The 21764-nt window shown below is 40.0% G+C and overlaps 1 protein-coding gene across 3 annotated transcripts in view; it reads right to left on the minus strand.

Moving 5' to 3' along the window:
* MAP7 (microtubule associated protein 7) overlaps positions 1-21764 on the minus strand; it is a 123901-nt gene that overhangs the window by 57091 nt on the left and 45046 nt on the right. The window lies entirely within an intron of this gene.

Here is a 21764-nt window from a genome sequence, read left to right on the forward strand (position 1 = left end):
AGCCAAACCAGGAAATTAAATGCCATGACTTTCCTCAGTTTATGATTTGTCTTTGTGTCTCACAGCTYACCTATAGAAGAGTTTGATTCTAGGGCATTACAGTCTGGGACAACTTACTAGGGCTAGTAAGTGTGTTGAGTTATAGTGGAATCACACGATCAATCCAGATATTGTTAGTAAGGCAGCAGTAGTGCCGAAAATGGGTCATGGGCTGAGCTAGTAAATGGTAAGAGTGTGCTTGGTGTGCCATTACATGTTTTCTTGTAAATATAAGCTCAGTAAGAGTACAAATACATAAGCTTGAATTATGGCTACTGCTACTTCTAGGATTGTCAGAAGGAGTAGAATGGATGCTGGTAGGATGGAGATGGTGGACAGGATGGGCAGTAGGGCTATGGTGGTAGTGGAGATGAGTCGAATTAGAAGGTGACTGGCTGTGAGGTTTGCTGTCGGACGCCTAGGGCTAGTGGTYGGATAAGTAGGCTTGTTGTTTTGATAAGGACGAGGAGTGTGGGGGTCCCTTCTGGCAGGAGGTGAGCCAGGAAGATGGAYGGTTGGTTTCGTAGGCCCGTGAGAAGGGCTGCCAAAGGGCTGAAAAGATAGACTAACAACTCTGCAAACCCTCCATAAGSACCTTGAATGGAGCTGGAAACAAGCATGAAAGAAATAAGATTCAGAGGAAGAAAAAAGCCCTTATTCACTTAACTGAAAATCTCACTAGAAATTGAAGTTGGTAGAATTACTTTTGTTTTAAAAGCAGAACAGACATTACTGGATCAGGCCTGCTTTAGRAAACAAACAAAAGTGAGGGGTTTCCTACACTTGCCAGCTTTTATATTGCACACTCAGGCCTTAGTACCTCAGTGAGTTTATTCCATACTTGGCCTGACAACATTCCTTGCTTCTCCATCATCTCCTTCTTCAGGAGGGTTTCAGGATGAACATGAAGGATAAAAGGTAGCAATTGGGGAGAAGTAGGTGGCGGGGGCAGCAAAGAGAGGCGGGTAGGGAAAGGAAAAATAACTCCATCAAATATTCAGTGTTCAAGAACAATGTTTTGCTGAGATCAGCATTAAAAAAATCCTATCTTTTCACCAAAAAATCACATGGAAAATTTTAACTAACTGCGTTAATCATATTAAATTTCCTGTAATCAACAGAAATAACCACTGTAAGAGCTAACAAATTATGATTTAAATGCAGAATAAGAATTGGTATTACTTAAAGACAACCCAACAGAAAGTTATAATATTTTTCTGTTTTAAAGGCCTCACACAAAGCATTAGCTCTACTCATGAGTAAATGCACTGATTTTCAGTAAAATATGACTATTTATCTGAGCAGCAATAAACACTTGCACCTCTGGTCTTGGTAGGATCTACCATTATCAGAAACAGTATATTTCCCTTCGCTGTTCTAAATTAATGGTACTAAACCTAAAAAAGGTGTTTTATTTATCTGAATAAGTGCATCTAAATTTATTATATCTTACAAAGAAATTCCCACCTTAACTTGGGGGTGGGAAAGAGACACTGAGAGTACTGAGGTTCTAATAGCTTCAGCACACGTTTCTTTGCATATCTCTGCATGTGTATAATTTTATTCAGGTATTGCAACAAGGGATTATGTAATACTTCATTAATTTCAATTCAATGGTTTAAATGTGATGGCATCCAGATACTATACTTGTAATGGAGCCTAGGTATACAGAATAATATTTTTTTTCATGCTTACTACTCTGTGACACTTCCTTGGAATATTTTGTGATGTAGTTTCGGAACATACTCACGTGACTGCCACAAGTGATGGAGAAGTAAGCAAAATAGCACAACCGTGAATTTTAATGACGCTAGATACTGAATAAGAATTGGCACAAGCATTAAGGAGACACTGTAGGTGTGCTCCCACACAGAATACCACTTGCTTTAAGTCACAAATGGATTAATCAGACAATAAAACATCTAAAACCCAAATCTAAACGTTGATGACATTGTTTCCAGCAAGGCCCAACAACCTAACACAGGYCAAGGGAGATATCATTCAACTACCTAATACTTGCTCTGCTGCTTATCTTGAGCCATTATGACTTCTCTCTACAAGGAGAGAATAAAGCTACATAAAGAAGTGTTAGACATAATAGGATTATTTTTGTGAAGCATTCTGGAAACTTAAAAGACTGAAGAGAGAGGGAGTAATCAGACAGATTTAGGGGGAAACAACCATAGAATCAATCTCAGAATCCAGAGTGGCTGAGGTGCGAAGGGGCCTCTGGAGACCTCCTGGTCCAACCTTCTGCCCACAGCAGGGTCACTCAGGTATCTCTGCATCACCTGCAGGTATCTCCAGGGATGGAGACTCCTCTACCTCTCTGGGCAACATTCTCCAATGCTTGAACACCTTCACAGTGAAAAGTTTTTCTTATATTTGAATGGAATTGCCTGTATTTCAGTTTATGCCCAATACTTCTTGCTCTGTCACTGGGCGTCACTGAGAAGAGTCTGGCTCTGTCATCTTTACTTCTTTACTCCCTCTCATCAGGTATTTCCTAATGTTTGGTTTTCCTGGTGCTTCTGATGTCTGCAGTTTCTGATGCTTGCTTTGCTCCTCCTCTCTCCAGAGCACACAGCCACATGCAAAGTTTCATCACCAGCACACTTAACCTCCCAACGCTCCCAGGTGCTGCAGAGGGGCCCTTGCTAGCTAAGTGGAGCTCAAATGCTAGACGACTTGACCAAAGCTGCACAAGAAGCCACAACGGCATCACTGCCTCCCTTCCCAATTCAAACAGGGAAGTCATAGGGGTGAACACCCCAACCTGACCTTTGCTGAGGAAGGCCACGGAGCACCAGATCAYCCTACCGCCCTCAGGAATGGGCTTCCAAGAGCCAACTCCAAATAGGCTCTCTGAACCAGGACACACTGCTCTGTTATTACATTTTCTCCTTGAGCCTCCCTCTCCAAGTGAGGTATCATCTAATGTCTGTCCTCTTGGACAAGACTGTCAGACTAGAAAGTCCAATGAAACGCTTTGTCTAAGTATGGCCTACAAGGGCTTAAAGATACAGAACTTGAGCTACCTGTCCAGTGCATGGATTTCAATGGGGACTGCATAGAAGTCACCCATGAACTGAAGAACAGGCAGAACCTAATCCTCATTTTGTTTCTAAGCTGCAAATCCCCTCATCACCAAGGTATTTTAAAAATGAAAAAAAAAAAATTGAGCTGAAGATTATACAACTTCAACTATTTCTGCTAAGCAGAGGTTGAGCAGCAAATGATGGTGAAAGAGCATTGCCCTGGTACAACAAATGCTCTGAATTTATTACTGTTATGGACTAATGCAACAGCACTATGACTATACGACTACACCTTTATGCTCAACATTATTTAGCATCTCATCCAAAGTCACTGATGTAAAAATCTGCCACAGCTCACTACAGGTTAGTGGTACATGGATTTGTTACAAGAATGAGCTTTGACAAAGCTGCTTCAAACTTGTGGAATAATCTGTCCCAGCTGCCAAAAATACGGATTCCTTAAATAAATGAACTACTTCTGTCCTACAGGTTGCAGGAATTTATCCCTTCCTCCTTTCATCACATGCTCTTCCTCTAATCATAGCTAYATATGAGGCTGTATGAAATGCTCAATTGCAAACATGTAAAGATAAACTTAACTAAGCAATAAAACCCTAGACATGCCAAAATTGCAAATCTACCAGATGATTTTAAAGACAGTCACCTCCCTCTATGGCTAAAATTCATTGTCCCAAGTATCTGTAGGAAACAAGATCTACATTCCAAAAAGGGGGGRAAATTATAGCACAGGAAAAACTACCAAAAAGCTGTTCAGTGATCAATGTCTCTTAGACAGTCTGAAAGATTATTAGAGACATTGCTCTAAGGTGCTCCTCCTGAGATAAAGAAACCAGATTTCTCCAATTTCTCCAAAGGAGGACTATGTGAACAGAAGTAGGAACTGCTAACAGTGGCAAAGGAAACAAGAGCAAAGAGAAATCTGATYCTAAAAAGATGGATAGCTGGAAAAAAAAAAGACTCATAGGAGGTTTTGAAAGAGGAAGAAAAGTACAGGCTTTTAAGAAATTAGAGCTTTGTTGACTACTAGGTAAGCTCTGTTCAAAGGACAGTGGCCTGAAAGCGCAAGTGAGATTCCATGATCGAGAGGGAAGCCCTGACTGAGAAGTAGGCCCCTAAGAAGGTGCCCTGGCAAGGCAGAAAACCATGTACCCAGTCCCAGCTCAGGCTGGGGACAAGCCCAGTTCCCATCCCAGAACTGCACCCTAGTTAGCACCTGAAAAGGGGACCCACACCAGGGCTACGAGAATGCAAGAGAGCACATGTGCGGGCCAGCCTGCGGCATGCACACAGCAATGCACGTCTGACACTTCAGATAGGCAGCTTGCCCAAAGATGCATTGAGCATTGGAGAGGAAACACAGCCTTCCACTTTCTTACTCTAATTCCACGAATATAAGTGAGGCAGGAACAGTCACAAATGTAACAGCCAAGAGAAAAAAAATAGCTAAATGAAGGAAAGACTAAAGAAAAAAACCCTAGTTATTCTGTCCCTGCCACTTGCTAATTCCCTAATCAGACTAAAGAGCTCTTAACTGTCCACGACTGCAAGGTGGGGAGAGACAGAGGCAAAGGCATCTGAAGTGGAACAAACTAATACCTCAGTCAAAAAGTGTTGTCAATGTGCATCACAGGAAACCCAGTACTAAACTGGGAAATTTAGAATAGTTAATAAAGAACTGCAATACAATCTTTATTCCTTAGCATCCGATTCTGCTGCCTCCAATTACTTCCCTTTCAAAAAGCCAACCCTCTTAAAAGAAATCATTTAGTTCAGAAATAGCGCTTATTTTATATAGTATCTTATGCTTGATATGTACAATGTAAGTACAAGTTCAAGCCCATAGCTTAAACTAACCAGAATTAAGGAGACAGCAGAACTCTTATGATAGCACAAGCAAGAAGGATCAAACAAGGCTGCTCAAAGAAGTTTTATCTAGCCCCTGGGAACAGCCACTGGCTAGTGTGTAAATCAAGTCAGAGGTATTGCTGCACTTTGAAGGGGATGGTGGTAGTAAAAGTACACACAAGTCAAGGCTGACAAAGTTTATTAGCTTAAATGCAGAACCACACTGACACCTAACTCCTGAACAATTGCCTTGGAATAAAAGCCTGAGCATTCAACAAGTAACCTGTTCTGCTCTAAAGCAAAAATGCTGAATTTTAAGACTAAAGATTAAGTTTGGAAATGAAATGCTGTCTAATGACAGAACTGGAGCGTTTATCCTACTAATGCAGGGGTTGCAAGTGGGGAACAAGAGAAGAAACAAAGTCCAACACAAATGAAAACAACTTCCCTGTTGCTCATCCCTTTCTTACGTGTGCTGTTTGTGAATAAGATCTTGGCAATGTATACACATGTAAATGCTACTCACCTTATTTCCAGTAAAATACATCTTGGGTGTCTTTAGCATTTCCTAGTCTTTGTATTATCAACAGTGTCCACAAATATGCTTAGTAGAAAAAAAAACACTAATATTTTAATGCTGTTCACTGCACTGGAGTCAAGCACTGCATTCATTCCACACTTGTGATCCATAGTAATCTTCTACTTGCATGTTAAAACTGAGAACTCGGGAACAAAAGACAGAGCTCCTTCTAGTAACAGAGATCTGAAATCCCTATAAGTGGCCCCAAAATTAACAAGATAGATGTGGCTCAAGTGATACATAGAAAAAGTAAAAACAGGCAGCTGGATGTCCAACGTCAAAACCTTCAGACCCAGTCCAGATAAAATTATCTTCACTCTGCTTCAAAAATTTAGGATCTGAACAAAAATCAAAAACCTCATAGCCCCAAACCAAAACCCAACAATGCTAGAGACAACATTTTCTAGTATTGGTGCACTGTACTGGAAGTTGGACCAAGTTTGGGCAGAACAGAAACCTTGCATTTCTTCTCCCACCATCTATGTCTCAAGCTGAGCACTGAGTCAAGACTACCCCTGGCTTTCATTTATTCACAGTGTAAGCACCTATACATGCTTTCTTATTAAGATAAATAATTATTTTTTTAAAATGCTTTGAATGTAGGAAGATTACATTGAGAACGAGTGCTAGCTCTGCTTTTGTAAGCACTCATGCAAAGTACATCAAGTTATCAATGACATCCTTCATAGCAAGACAGCAAGAAAATCATTATGTACTTTCAACCAGCACATGCTACAACAGCACCCTGCTAAGCAGCACAGAGATGGATCAAGCAGAGATAGATCCAACTGCTAACGCTTATATACATAGACAAAAACACTAGAATTTCTATGCTTAGTTCAGAACAGCTGTATCTGAGGATGTTTACTCTGACACTTGGATTGACAGTGCAGATATGTAAGAACTAGGCATCAGCACATTTATTCACATGAAGTATCTCCTCCTCCTCTCTTTCCCAACAAGAACAACTCATTACTTCCTGCAGGGACATGAAATTTTAATGGGTGGCTTGTGGGTTGCTGCCAACCTCCAAAGAGCAAGTAAATAGCCTGCTAGCAGCCTGCTCCTACCCAAACATCAGTGTGAAGAAAGCTTTGTCCATGGAAAACCTTGCTGCAGAGCCCTTCCTGCACAGCAGACGCACTGCCCCACAGCCAGTGGTGCTCTCCGGGTGGCTACTGAGGACAGAGCCAAGAGCCCATTAAGATCCCACTGCAGCTCTCTGCCACTATGGACAGGCACCTTCACTACATCTCCAGTAAGGTTCCCACAGCAGGTCAGCCTGGGACGCTCACAGTCATACTGGGGGCAAGCTCAGGAGTTGGGATTTTCCAGCCTAACGGGATGGCGAAGTAAGGGGATAGGAGTAGGAGGACTGTAGGATGATGTGATGGGTTGCAGGAGGAACATGGAGAGAACCAGAGGACTCTGGTAGAGAGAAAGGGAGCCTTGTGAGACAGTAACAAGCATTTTGTGCAAGTGCTGTGAGAGTGTTAGGGGAAGGGGGAACCAAGGTACCACAGGCACACTGGTACACATGCCAGTATTCAGGTACTGCTTTGGGGAAGGGCGCGCAGGTATGCATGGGGGCAGCAGGATGGAAAACCTCCACCCTCCACACTTCCTTTCAAGCCCCCTTCCATCCACCCAAAAAACAAGCCTCCTTAAAGTCCAGCTTTCAAGGGTTCATACAGAGAGGCTCGAGAGATTTCCCTAACGAACCCACTGCTTCAGGGAAAAAATGAAACATTTCCAAACCAATATCCTCAGGCTTCTTAGTCTGAATGTTCTGGAAAACTGTTAACAGAATGGGTTTGGTCATGCCATTAGCGCTCCATACACAAATCCTTCTGCGACAAAGTGTTTTATTTAGCAACACTTGGGAACAAAAAAAAATTTAAGATTTGCAAGGTTCTGCCCATTACTACAGCAGTGAGGCATTAAGACCATGACGAATGTGAGTTCTGAGAAAGGCTTACATCTAGTGCATTTCAGTAGTTCAAAACTGAAATATATTCTTCCAAATTAAAAGAATATAAAAAGATGTACCTAATTTTGGTTAGCTGCCAACCCTCAGATTCTCTTGTTAAGGGAACCAGGGTGAGATCAAAGGTTCTTGCAGACAACAGACTCATTTGTTATTTTTATATTTTAAATTGTGAAGACTTGTATTACCTGGATTAAGCTTCTTTGCTTGTTTGGATTAAGCCCATTTGCAAATTAAAGGTTTGACTCACAAGTGTGACAGAGTATCTGTATTTCATTCTTGCACTTTAAGACAGCAAAGCAAAGTTCATCTCCCTCATATAAACAGGCCTATGAATTAATTTTACATGCATTCAAATATTTTAAATTCTTGGAAGCTTGAAGCTAAAATACCTCTTTTCATGCTTCCACCGTTGTGGAAATTACAGGTGTTTGTTTTTCAAATATAAATACATTAAAAACAAACAAGTTGCAGTGACCATTTCAGCTCTTTGCTCAAGCACGTATCTCAGAAATCTGGCAGAGTCACTATACTATGCTCTGTTACTAGCATTTTAAAACTCTGGTGCCCTGGCTAAGTAGAAGTGAAATTTCTCATCAGCATCAGCATTTACTACTCATGGAATAATACAGGAGTTACCATAGTTTTTTCATCCTCTAGATTAGGAAGATAAAGAGAAGAAAAATTTAAACTGTCATAGTTAATTCACCATTAAATTGTAAAATGCTAAAAACAAGCATGAGTAGGTTTCTTTGGAAATGACTGACAAGACATAAAACTGGATGATAAAAGTAACTGCAAAAAAAGGGACATATTTTTAGATTAAAATTGTGTACCTGCTCTACTGGAGATGCACATCTGTAAAAAAAAAACTACTTTTGGCTATATTGGCTTTAAAAAGCATTGCATCCTAAAATATTAAACAACTGCAAGAGAACAGATCAAAYTGAGTCCTTTGTAAGGACACATCTTATGCTGCTTAGGTTCTCCTAGAGACAGTAAAAGAAGCACAAAGCTGAACTTGAAAGTATTTACAAAAATTATTTCATCTGGATAACTATATTATGTCATTATAATGCAATATAAAACAAAAATCTCAGCATAACAAAGGACCAGGAGAAAAAAAGGACCCTGTTATTTGTTGGGAACCTGTGCTGTCCACAGTAACGTTGCAGATGACCAGAAGGCTGGGAAGTCTGACCTGATGGAGATGAGAGTCAGAAAAAGCAATCTTKTCTTCTCCATCACCAAAACAAAAGCTGAAATGCTACCTCCTGAGGCTATACAGAGCAAACCAATTTCCAGCCTCTCGACATTTCATGCTATGCAACATTTCTGTCTTAGGCCATGCGCTTTTCAAAACTCAAGAAGGGGTGATGTGCCCTTGTGGTCAGGAAGGCCAAGGGCAACCTGGGCTGCATTAGGAAGACTGTTGCCAGCAGGTGGAGGGAGGTGATCCTGCCCCTCTACTCAGCCCTGGGGAGGCCTCATCTCAAGTACTGYRTCCAGTTCTGGGCTCTCCAGTACAAGAGAGACAGGGAGCTACCAGAGAGAGTCCAGCGTAGGGCTACAAAGATGATCTRAGGGCTGGAGCACCTGCCCTATGAGGAACGGCTGCGAGAGCTGGGCCTCTTCAGCCTGGGGAAGAGAAGACTGAGGGGGGGATCTTATCAGTGTATACAAATACCTAAAGGAAGAGTGTCAAGAGGATGGGGCCGGACTCTTTTCAACAGTGCCCACCTACAGGACAAGAGGCAATGGGCACAAACTGAACACAGGAAGTTCTGCCTGAATATACGGAAGAACATCTTTACTGTGAGAGTGACGAAGCACTGGCACAGGTTGCCCAGAGAGGTTGTGGAGTCTCCTTCTCTCGAGATATTCAAAACCTGCCTGGACACAATCCTGTGCTATGTGCTGTAGGTGACCTTGTCTGAGCAGGGGGTTGGATTAGATCATCTCCAGAGGTCCCTTCCAACYTCATTCATTCTGTGATAGAGAATTGGCAATGAAGAACTTGTGACCCTGTTTTTGCCATTGGTATGCCAGAAGTATGTCCACATCCAGCCTCTCTTACAGTTTACTGTTAGAAAAGCCATACAATGAAGGTTACCTCAGAGGTTAGGAGAGTGAATAACTGTATATTTCACTAGATAAAAGTAAATTTTCTGGACTTCAGCTGTGGAGCTTGTTCCAAACTATGAAGTAATTCCTCTAAGTATTTCCAAGTCAGTGAGCTTTCATTCACCACTGGGAAATGGAGAATGAGGCACAGATCACTGCTTTCAATATCAGACTCATCACAAGGTCAGATCACTTGGGACAACTTGAACATTCATTATTTGATATCCTCATTTAGAGGGTATAGTGATCAGTGCATATTGCAGCCTTTAAGTTCTACAAAGATACAAATAGCAACTCAAGAACAGTAATATGAACACAGAGGGATAGAAAGAAGGGGAAAATGGATACTCTGATATACAGAATTTTTCTCCATTAAGCAACTGGATCCCAAGATACAACCATTTTTAACAACAGCAATCTCAGTTTCAGCATTGCAGTAAGAGAACATAATCATCTTTGTTTCCCCCCGCCCCCTCGAACCACTCTTTTGATACAATATATATTTTAAAATTAAATGAATATTCTATGAATATTCAYAGAATAAAATGAATATTCTATGAAAATGAATCTATATCTATTATTTAGTTTAGGAGATTCCCACAAGCTCAGATTGTCACAGTGCTTTCCCCTTACCAACCCACCAATTTACACAGCCATCACATCCTTACTGCATTCAGTGCATATGTAGATTTTTCTCTAGCTATTTTTTCAAATCTACTCAAATTTGTTCAATCTGCATTAATTTGACAGGCCCTAACAGCATGTATACCACGGTGAATGGCTACCATTCCAGTGACTTCATGATTAAGATGCAGAGCTCTTAATAGTGGTTCTTTTGCCATGGCAGCAAGACATGAATGTTTTTTTCCCTTGCAGTAACTAATGCCTTCATGCAGTAACAGAGTGATCCCTGTTGCCATATGGGGATATGGCATACCATACTTAGGTGCAGACTAGGCCCTCTGTAAAAGCAGAGCAGTGCTTGTTATCTCCACTGACATCTCAATCTGCTGAGCTCTGCCCTTGACAGGTGAGGTTTTGGAACTGTTTTTTACCATAAGGAGCAAATTCAGCAATTAATTTGGTTTCTGGAGATTATATTGAAGACAGACAGATTTCAGCAGCTTGCTTTTCTGCTTTAATGATTTCCCTCTCTCTGCTGTAACAACTGGYAACCACAGGGACACTCTAAATATTAGGATGCTTCCCGTTTCTTTCCCCCAGAAGGTGTTGCACATGTTTTAAAGAAGGGCAAAACACTGTGAAAATGAAGTGACAGGAACAGTGCAAACAGAAGAAAAGAAATTCAAAAAATGCGACTGGTCACCTTCAAAGCCTTTTTTCTAGTTAAATTACTTCATGTCATCCCTTCATACAAGCATGCAAATGAGACCTTGGAMAATCCAGCTCTCCCCACTGCATGACTTCTGACCATAAAGTACTATTAAGACAGATTCRAAAGCTCACTAATCTTGTGATTACCCCAATCATCATCTTTCCTCAGAATGTCCATCAGCAGTACAGCATCTCTCATTGGGTTGAGATGTTTATTAGCCTGTCATATGAAAGACAACATACTCCCTTCCTACTCCTATCAAATGCCACTTAAAATGAAGCCCAGAAGATTTCCGTTGTCCAAGATTCTCCTTCCCCTCCTTTAAATCACTTCAAATTCGAAATCACTGCACCCAAACTTAAATGGATTCATGACTCTCATTSTACAATTGCTTTAAAAAGATCATCACCAGCTTCATTCTGCTTCTTCTATGAAGAAAATAGTGTTGCAAAAGAAACTCTGTTCAACTACCTCATTCAGGAGAGACAATAAATGCAGGTGCATCACAAGAAGAGAAATAGGATAACCTCAGCCTAGCCCATGGTTTTAATGGCTCTTTTCATCTTATAGTCAAAGACAGGAATGTAACATTTGCAGAGACAGACAGTAAGCGACTTGACACTGGARGTGTTTTACTCTCAAGGAACTGCTCTGTGCAGGCACTGAGTGACAACTGGCTTTAGTGAGATCTTCACAAATCTCTTGCCAAAGAATGAGTGAAAATAAGGCTGTTCAAAATCCAAAAAGAGAGGATAGGGAGGAAAATAAGAACTAGCTCTTAACTACCAACAGCTTAAGACATTTAGTGCTCCGTGCAAAGGAACAYGGAGTAAAATTCAAACAGACTGTAATGGGCTATAGAGGCTGCTCAGATTTCTGCAAGTTGCAGCTCTTTAAATAATGAAGTAGAACRTTCTCATTTCCTAAGGAGTAAGTTCATTGCCATGTGGATCTCACCTCCTGACTCAGCTAACTCTGGCACTGGAAGTGGGAGAGCTGTCAAAGCTGGGCTCCAACACAAGAGCTTAGCTTGGCTGAGAAGCAAAGCTGGGCACTACACTGAAGTAGCTACACTGTCTCTGGTGCCTTTACACAGAACACATTAGACCGTTTAGACTTATGCCTGGGACATTTTCTTCTGGAAGACTGTTCCAGACCACCTATAAATTTAATTTGATCAATACAAGTGATGTAAGCAACTGTTTCACCACTGCAGAGTTTGCTGGGCAAAATTTTGCAGCTTGTGTTATGCAGGAGATCTTGCCTTTTGCAGAAATAATTACAGTCACCTCTCCAGCCTTAAATATACACACAAAAGAAAAAAAGAAACACATCATGAGTAATGACAGTCAGTCTCTATAGCAACAACCTCGTTCAACTAAAGACAGCACGAAGAGACTCACAGAAGCTGGGCTTTGTTTATACAGCCCATTCTGTGCAGATAATGATTTTTGAAACAGTTAAAACTACAAGACTGCATGCTGTCATTTAGCCACTAAGTTTCTGGATGTATGCACTCAAGCCAGCACTTTAACCAAAAGTATACTCGCCCGAGGAAAAGAGCTGATTTTCTGCAAGCCTGCCTTTACCTTGCAATGAAAGGCCACTAGACCAGATACTGAACTACTCAGAGTAAGTGCAACATCCCATTTTCTAATTCTTCTTCTATTCTTTTTTATATAAAGATACGTCCTATTACTGTAAGCTAAATAAAACAAGCATTTGATGTGGCACAAAGTGCATACATTCAGAAACAGTGAAGCAAAAAGAACGTTTCCTACAATCATTGGGAAGAGAAAAAAGCCGAAACACTGATTTAAGGAAATATATTGCCATCGCATGACTTATCCTTAATCATTCCCTTCGCTATTAAAAATAAAAACTGTACTAGGACTACACTGTTGTATTTAAAGATGTTCAAGATGAATGCAGCCAAGAGTTCAACTATACACTCAAGATACCATTTACTGGAAAAAGTTGTCTTCCAATGGTGAACATCATAGGAAACTGAAAAAAATCTATTATTTTCATTTCAGGGCCAGATACTTTATTGTGATATTTATTCATATTCAGCTACAAGAGGACTTTCTGAGAATTAAGGTATTACTTGACAGGTAGTAGAATCAAACAGTTAATTACAACATTGCATATGCAGATTTGAGGGTGCACAAAAAAACCTTAACGCTATTTCTCAGCTCTAAGTCTCTGACTTCACAAATGCACTGCTGGTTTGTAAAATATTTCCAGAGTTATACATTTGAACAGCCATTATCCAAATACAATCTTTAAATAGCACTAACAATTTAGTTTTAAGCCTTTCTAACATGAACATATCAAATGGTTACCAGAGTGCTTCTTTGCTTTTTTTTTTTTTTTTTTTTTTTTTTTTTACTCTAAAGAAGAAAAATCCATCACTTCAGGTATACTGATAAAACCACAGCATATTTCTTTCTACAGATTCCTTCTGGCATCTTAGGCTGTATGCCATACTGTTAAAAAGGGGATCTTATCTTTATTTGCCTAGAATAAGTGAAATTTGCATACAAACTTTTTAAGAGAACAAGACTTGTTTCTCTGGAATCTCCACGTGCAGTGTAATTTCTCTATCTCAGACACAGTCGCAGGCTACCCTGTGGGCAGCACAAACATTTACCCTAAACCCAGTACCAGGGGAGTTCTTTACAAATAATTGCATGAATCATTGCAAGTCCACACACGTTTCCCTTTAGTTCCTCAGGCGCTGGCGTCTTTGGCTTTCCAAAGACTTGTTGGTTAGCCATCTTGGTAATTAAGTTGCCTGACTGCTATAATTTGCAGCTCTCAGCCTTAGGAGGCATATATTTCACCTTTTTCTCCAGTCTCCAGGGAAACCTTGTCTCTGCCTGACTAGCTTATATTTTAAACATGTTCCATGATTTCAAACTTGTTTGAGAAGATCCACCAGTATTTAGGTTTTGAATAACCCCTGCACATTAAATGTCTTCTAGAGAAACAGTATATGTAAGAACAGATTGCTACAGATAATAAACAAATACCACCACCTCATAGTCTGCTTTCCTTAACCGATCAACAGAAATATTCCCTGAGCTCATCATACTGCTTTCAGTCTGATGTGGATAGGCAGTGTGTCTACCCACCAAACCAAAGAGGGTGTAAAGCAATAAATAAAGAAATGTATAATTTTTTTTCTAAATTGATCACCACCATGAAATTTGGTGCCTTAGTGACTTGGGACAAATCCCCCATGCTGTTGGTTGGATTGTGTCTTAGAGACAGAACAAAGATTGGATAAAAGAGCATTTAACTGCTTTACTCTTCAGATTTAATTTTTAGTTTACATAACAGCATTTGTAATGCAGGACGTCGGCCTTTAAGTACTACATCATGAAGTAATCAAAAGAAATCAATTCAACACTAAGTTTGAGTATTTAAATTTAAAACAAAACAAAAACAGAGGTTACTTTAAATCGAAAACCCAAAGTATTCAGCATTTTGAAACAAATGCCTCACATTTTGATATTAAATGTCTACAATATTTGGACTACTGTTTATAACAAGTGAACTACAAACTGTTTGAAGCCCCCAAAAGTTTGCAGACATTGACCTAAACAAAAACAAACATGTCTGCAAATGAAGTTTCTGTTAAGCAATTTCTTCACAACTTTACATATGCAGCACAGTTCAGGTAGGTCAAAACTTGCCTTCATTCACAGCTGTTCAGCCTTACTGATGAGAGGATTACTAACTTCTGAGGATACGCTCACATACTTGAGACCTGTTTTGTAATATATACCTACATCAGGCAGAGTTGATTCAAGATGCGTATGGCAAGCTTTCTTCTAGCACTTCCCGACTTTTCAGTGCTTGGACTTGCAATCTTAAATATTAACATGCAGCCTGTATTATGTATTGATATATATTAGAATAACCTAAAACTAAAAAAAAAAAAAGCTTTAAAAATAGGTATATTTATAAAACATGTCTCCCTCCCTCCCTAATCTCCTCAGATTATTAAAATCTCTTTAGGAAATCTAGATGCTAAATTCTCTGAATAACAAGAATTGATTTGCAAGACTTATCATCCTACCACTAGATTGGGGGGAAAAAAAGTCACATTTTGCCAATATTTTCCATTCCTTTCCCCCAGCTGCTCTCCTTTTCCTTTCCCTAACTGCCTCCCTCCTCCTTTCCTGATCCTAAGCCCCCTCTCAGCCGCTGCCTCGTCCTCTTTTCTTGTTCCTGCACCCTCTGAGCTGCTTCTGCCTTTCTGGTCTCTGGCCTGGTTTTGGGCCACCCCTGTTCCAACCCAAACGCCTCCTAGGGCTCCCCACTGCCTCCTCCCGCTCTCTGCTGGCATCAGACCCCTTCTCCTGCCCCCGGGGCAGCAGGTACCTGAGCAGCTCCGGATGGGAGTGGGCCTCGGCGGCAGCCTGAAGAGCTGGAAGTGGCCAGGAGGGAGAGTCCAGCGAGGCAAGCGCTCCCTCCGTCCGCGGGGACGCCAGGTCACGCCACCTCCGGGGAGGGAAGGGCTGCTGCCTCGGCTCAGGCAAAACACCCTTGACAAAAGTTCAGCGCCCAAACGCTAACGCATCCCCGTTAGGCACGGAGTGGCTGACTTCTTGCACGTGGCCGATGATACGGACGGCTTTTTGCAGGGACAGGAGGCGGTGTAGCTCTCAAACTCAATCCACATCGTTCCTGGTTTCAAATCTTTCCCTTAAAGCATGGTGACACCTTAAGTCATCCCCATGAGACGGCTATAAATACTTTTTTTCAAGAAGCACAAACACCCCTTATTTTCTGGCTCATTCTCTGAAAATGGACAAATTATGAACAAAACAAAGGATAAAAAGGAGGGAGAATCTAGCAAAGAGAAACAGGAGCCAAAGCATTTAAATCTAGCAAAAGTATTAGGCACTGAAATGAAGCTCTTCCGACGTTATGCAACCTTAACTATTTGCTATCTGCCTTGCAAAATTCAAACCAAGCATGAGAAGGCTAAGACTCTGACTTGGGGTTATTTTATTACGCAAAACATCTTGGTTTTACAACATCACTAAAATGCCTCATGGAATTACAGCTTGCTAATTCGTAGTGGCTTATTCTTTATTCTGGATGGAATAAACAAGAAATTAGAACTCTAAGCCTCAAACTTCATTATAGCAGTGTAACCATGACAGACCAGTACCAAAACAAATTTGAGGTAAAAATCTGCTATCACCAATAACAGCATAAATACTTAATTTCATGAAAGGTGTCTGAATTTTTTCCCCAGAAACAATGAGAACTACATGTTTAACAACATTTTATACAGTAGTTCGTAATACATTTAATCTTTAAAGGGATGGACCAAAGATTGCTAGAAAAAGCACAGTATACCAGGCAAACCTTGAGAACTTTATGAGACATGTTCTTGGCACAGATTTTTTTTGTCTGGTCCACAAAAATAGAAGAAAAACTGGGTTGTCAAGTGGGTGAGTTTGTTGCAAACAACTATGCCACAGGACCACTCGAAAAATCCAGGCTCCTGTTACATGCACTAAATTTTCAAGTACAACACAGAAATGAAAAGTATCATAAAAAAAAGTGTAAAAAAAAAAGTCCAAAAAAAAAAAAAAAAAAAGAGAGAGAGAGAGAGAGAGAAATAGCATAATAGCTAAACACTGAAACCATAGCATCTGGCTCCTCAGAGCAATACATCATCTCCCATGTTCCGAGTCATATTTCTGAAAGTGCTGGCAGCCTGTTCCGATGCCTGGTAGTCGACATTACAAGTCCAGAAACTTCAGATTGGGTGATTTAGCTTCCCATCCTTGCCTTTAAGGGAGTAGGTGGGAGGGAAATACACTCAGGGACTCCTTCACCTTCAGGCTACTCACTCAGCTGCTGCCCTTCAGCTCTTCCCTTTGCACACTGAAGCAGTGGTTGAGAGGCTGATTGCCAGATGCATTAAATTTTTGTACGAGTAATCACGGAATTGAACTGGCTCCATACCAACAACACAAAGGTTCTCACAAATTACCTCCAATCCTCCCAAACAGACAGTCTTCTGGCTTGATTAGATACTATAAAATTTTGCTTGTAATGGAGGCAGACATCAGGGCCGGTTACCCAAAACCTGGAGCCACACAGATTAGTCACCATTGGCATTAGGCTTCCCAGGCTGTCTATGCTGCACTGGTATAAATTAATTCTAAGGATGAAAATGGCCTTGTCTGGAAGGCTATTCTCTATGAGCCTTGCACTTTCGATTGTGATTCCACGGGGAGGCAAGATCATCAAGGGTGCTTCAATCTTTCATAAAAATATTTTCCATCACAAAGAACCATAACAGAGACTAAAAAATGCACAGCTTACTGAGATTAAACATTAGCAAACTCCCACTAGAATCTCAGACAGGGTCTTTGTAATTAATGGGAATGTCACTGATTGTAAAGAGCTCCAGACTGCGGTATTAATGATTTACATGACTCTGTCAGTCTTCCACAACAAATTAAGGGTGGAATCGTTCGCTATGTTGAATTTCGCATGAGAGCAGAGCAACAATTCCTCAAAACCATTCCTTAAACCCACCAACAGTCCTTGTTTCCTGTTGATCCAGATCACCATTAGGTTATCGTATCGTTGCTCATACCCTGCATCTACCTGCCTTTTAATCAAGCTGTTGCATCATCCAAGTAGACTTAAACATTTGTGCAGTGAATAAAACATGAAATTATTTCTTCTAGAGCAGTCAGCTCATTTCCATTTTATCTCAGAACATCTCTTCTTGGTAAACTCATGTTTCTCATCCATTTCATCTACAGAAGACGAGTATCTTTTTCCACCAGATCAGGCAGTCAACAGCTTACTAAAAATAAGGTTTTAGACTGTAGAAGTTAAACATATACTGAATATGACTAAAATAGCAGTATGTCCAGATTATTGGTTTGCCTTTGTTAACACAACGGATGTTTCAACATCAGTCACTGGCATACTTGCACAGGGTTCTGATGTGGTAAACAGTGCCTTGACCAATATAACCAGGCAACTCTAAAATATCACTTTCCTCTTATACTTTGAAAAATTAGGATTCATATCAGAGCTATATAACATAGAAGACAATAACAAAATGCATTTCATTCCCTGAGCTCCTTTAAAACAGTAGTTCTAAAAACTGAAGTGCCAGCCAACTTTCATTAGTGCCTACCTGATGCTGTGCCAGTTTTGCAATTAAAATACAAAATAAAGCTGTCAGCACTTTTTGCTTCCAACAAGCATTTCTCTTTCTCTTAACAGACCATCGATGCCAAAAGCTGATGCAACTAGAGACAGCCATTCTGCAAAGCTAAGGCTTTCAAGAGAGCAGTCTAAATACGCAAATACAAATATTTATTTATTTTTTAACTTTTGTTTAAGTTTCTTTCTCAATCTTGACTAAGCTTACATCATTAGGAATTTTACTTTTGGCCTTGACTAAGCTAATTTTAGTTCCAAAACATCTATTTAAGCAGGCCAAGAACTTTTAGTGGATACAGAATAGCCTCTCATACTCATGTGCACAATAGATACCGCACTCTCTGTAGCTATGTAATTAGAGCAGAGACACTTTGCAATATGCTGAGTTTGGCTATGTAACTGAGTAACATATTGCTTGATGCTTTTTAAGTAGATTCACAGATAAAATTCCAAAAGAGGTGCACACGAACTTTATGAACCTCAGAGACAGTGAAGGTCCATAACTTCATTTTGGAATAGGTTAGGAAGAGACTGGGAATAGTTTTATTTCAGGGTTTGGAAAGCAGAAAATTGATGATGAGAAAAATAAAGCAACAAACATTAAGGCCTTCAGATTTCTTAATCTAAGGTTACTGTAAAGCTGAACATAATTTAACGTTAAATAAAAACATGCCTGGGATGTTCAGTGAGGTTTCAGGAAAAGAGTGACAGAAGAACCGCTTGTAGTTGCCAAAATAAGAAAGTGTCAAGATCCTTTCTTGCTGGATTGTAATTCTTTTCAGTATTTTCATATAATATAGATTATTGTGGACTGAAATTGCAATGTATGCAAGGAACTAGAAGGATACTAGTCAGTTTGCTGGAGAGCTGTAGCAGCTATTTTTAAGTTGTCTACCAAAAGAAGCACAACACTTTAACAGTTGTTGAACATTGAGACTGCCTTGAACAGTCAGATCTCTGGGCACAGGGATCTTTGCTCTGCACTTCTACAGTGCCTTGCACAATGGCACATGATGCCTGACAGTCACATCAGTGCCACAATGCTAGGCCAGAGGGAAAGGTTTAAATACCTTTTGTATTTAAATTTCAAAAGTGACTTTAAGAAAAACAACGCCAAACTTATGCATTTTCAAAACTACAATTAATTAACAGTAATTAATGTCAGGATAAACAAATATTGTACTCGCATAATCACCATAGGTAGCCCAAGCTGCAATCTAACCTTCTGTAAATTATAAAGAAGGGTCTGATTTTAGCTTTACCAGTTAAACTTCCTGTTATCGCTACCTCTAGAGAAGGAAATAACTGTAAATAGTCTATTTTCTCCCTACAACTTCAAGTATTACCTAATCTGTATCCTATATTCTTAATCTCATCTACATTTAATTTTATTTTGATAACTACAATAACCAATGAAGACCTATGAGATTTAATCCTGAGTTAGAAGTTAATTCTAAAACTTTTCTGAGTAAAAGCCAGACTGACCTTTGTCAATAAATAATAGGTATTATTTACATCCTAACATGAATGACTTCACTTCAGGTCAGGGACCCAACAACTTTTTTTTTTTTTCCTTCAGCTGAGAAACATATTTTAAAAAATAATGTAAACTAAGCATGTGAACTGGTTTACAAGAAATTAATAGGTATGTCTCAATTTTGTAGAATTACAGCTGAACTTACACAATTTGCTATGATTTGCAGAATGTGCATCAATTCATTCCTCCCCTCTGTGCTCAGTGCGTATTGGAACAAAGTCACATACTTACATTGGTAGGGTTCTGGTTAAGTATTATTGTATTGCCTTACAAGAACAAATTCTAGTGAAGAGGATACAGTGCTTATCAGTTCTCCGTTTGGAGAAAAAAAAATCAAATAGTATGCTGAAGTACATGTGCTAATGAATGCGATTATTTGAGAAGATGAGAACTCCAGTAAAATTGTGAAAATTCACAACATTCTAGGGAGATGCAGGGTTTTTCCAGTAAAAAGAATTAATGTTATATTTTGATGATGTGAATTTGCCTGTGAGGGTCTTAGCAAGTCAGTGCTAATCCTGTATAGACGTTCCAAGGGAATCTCTTAAAAGAGCCTCCATGTTAGTCAGTCATTTGGTCAGGAGCTGAGGAACCTTATGACTGACTTTGGAAACGATTCTTCTTCCTCGGGAAGAGTTGTGGTTAGCTATTGTAATGATTATGAGAACTGTAAGCAATCTGTGAAAGGAACTGTCCTCCTAAAAGTCCATGCAGTCTTGTAGTGCTACCATGACTCAAGCTATACAACATATTCAGTAGGAAGGCTTATGTATTTCCATATGTTAAATAATTCTCTTCACAGTAGCAGCAAAGCTCTTACTATGTAAGCACCTCCTGCCTTTCATAAGCTTAGATCTGTGGCCCTTGAAGTCAAGTTTTTTTATGCAAAAACTCAAGAGTGTTAAAAACTGTCCACCAGAGAAACATCTGAACTGGCTGGGAATGTACCATACATAATACAACCAATACAGATAAAATAGTTGTATGAAAAACAGTCTTATTTTTCTTCCTGTTTCATAGGACAGATGTAAAGGTAAGTCATGAGAGCAGAGAGACCAGAAAATGGTCTCCCCTGGGCTTATTAGTCATGAATCAAAAGAAATTAGAGCAACAGTTTGCCGATTTTGAATGGAGACAAAATCCATCTTGAATTGCAAAGATAATATTCAGAAAGGCCTGAAAATGTCCTAAACTCACTGGTATCTAAGCGCTACTACAGGACTAATTAACTTCTTTCTCCAAAAAGACTTCTAGAACAGTTTTATGAGAGCTTAGTCTTCTGAACACCTGAAGTGCTAGACAGTAATTCTAATGTAATATATATACATTTCATATTTACTTGTAAGCTACTTTCAAAAGTGTCTGCTGTTGTTTTTAACAGATATTTCAAATAGCTGATGAGATCCAAAGCTCACTGCATGCCATAGATCATTAACTATAAACAACTGCCACGAAATATTCTGGATATGATAAGAAGTACCCAGCATCTTCCATCGAACCCCCACCTTGCGATGCTCCTAATCTTGCCATGAAGCCATCACAGCCCCTTCCCCCCTCCAGCTCCAGCAACCAGAGGAGGTTCCACATCTGTTCGTTCTAAGCGACTGTTGACCAGTCAACCGCATTTATTCCACCACTGATAAGGAATATGCCACGAAAACTTACTGTAATTCAGCAGGTGACCCAGGTTGTCATCTTCCATCCTACCCTTAAAAGCAAATGGCTGAAAATATTTGTGTTTATACTCCTTTTCCCCTACTTCTGTCTACGCCATGCAAGTGACCTGAAGTAATAAGTGTGGGCTGATTAATCACTGAACGTGTTCTCCTCTGCAGAGCTGAAAGGTCAGTCAGGGTAAGAGCAAAGGGTGACACTACGTACAATACTATAGGCTCCTGTTTTTAAGCAGCCACCTCGCTCAATGAACCACACACAACGCAAGAAAGAGCTCTTTTCAATACATGCACTCAGGCTTAAATGGGCCCAGAGAAAGACCAGCTGAGAAACAGTGGCTAAACTACCAAATCGTCCTCAGAAGA

The sequence above is a fragment of the Rhea americana genome, unplaced genomic scaffold (genome assembly GCF_003343005.1).
Source record: "Rhea americana isolate MKP2758 unplaced genomic scaffold, rheAme1 scaffold_337, whole genome shotgun sequence".
Lineage (NCBI taxonomy): Eukaryota > Metazoa > Chordata > Aves > Rheiformes > Rheidae > Rhea > Rhea americana.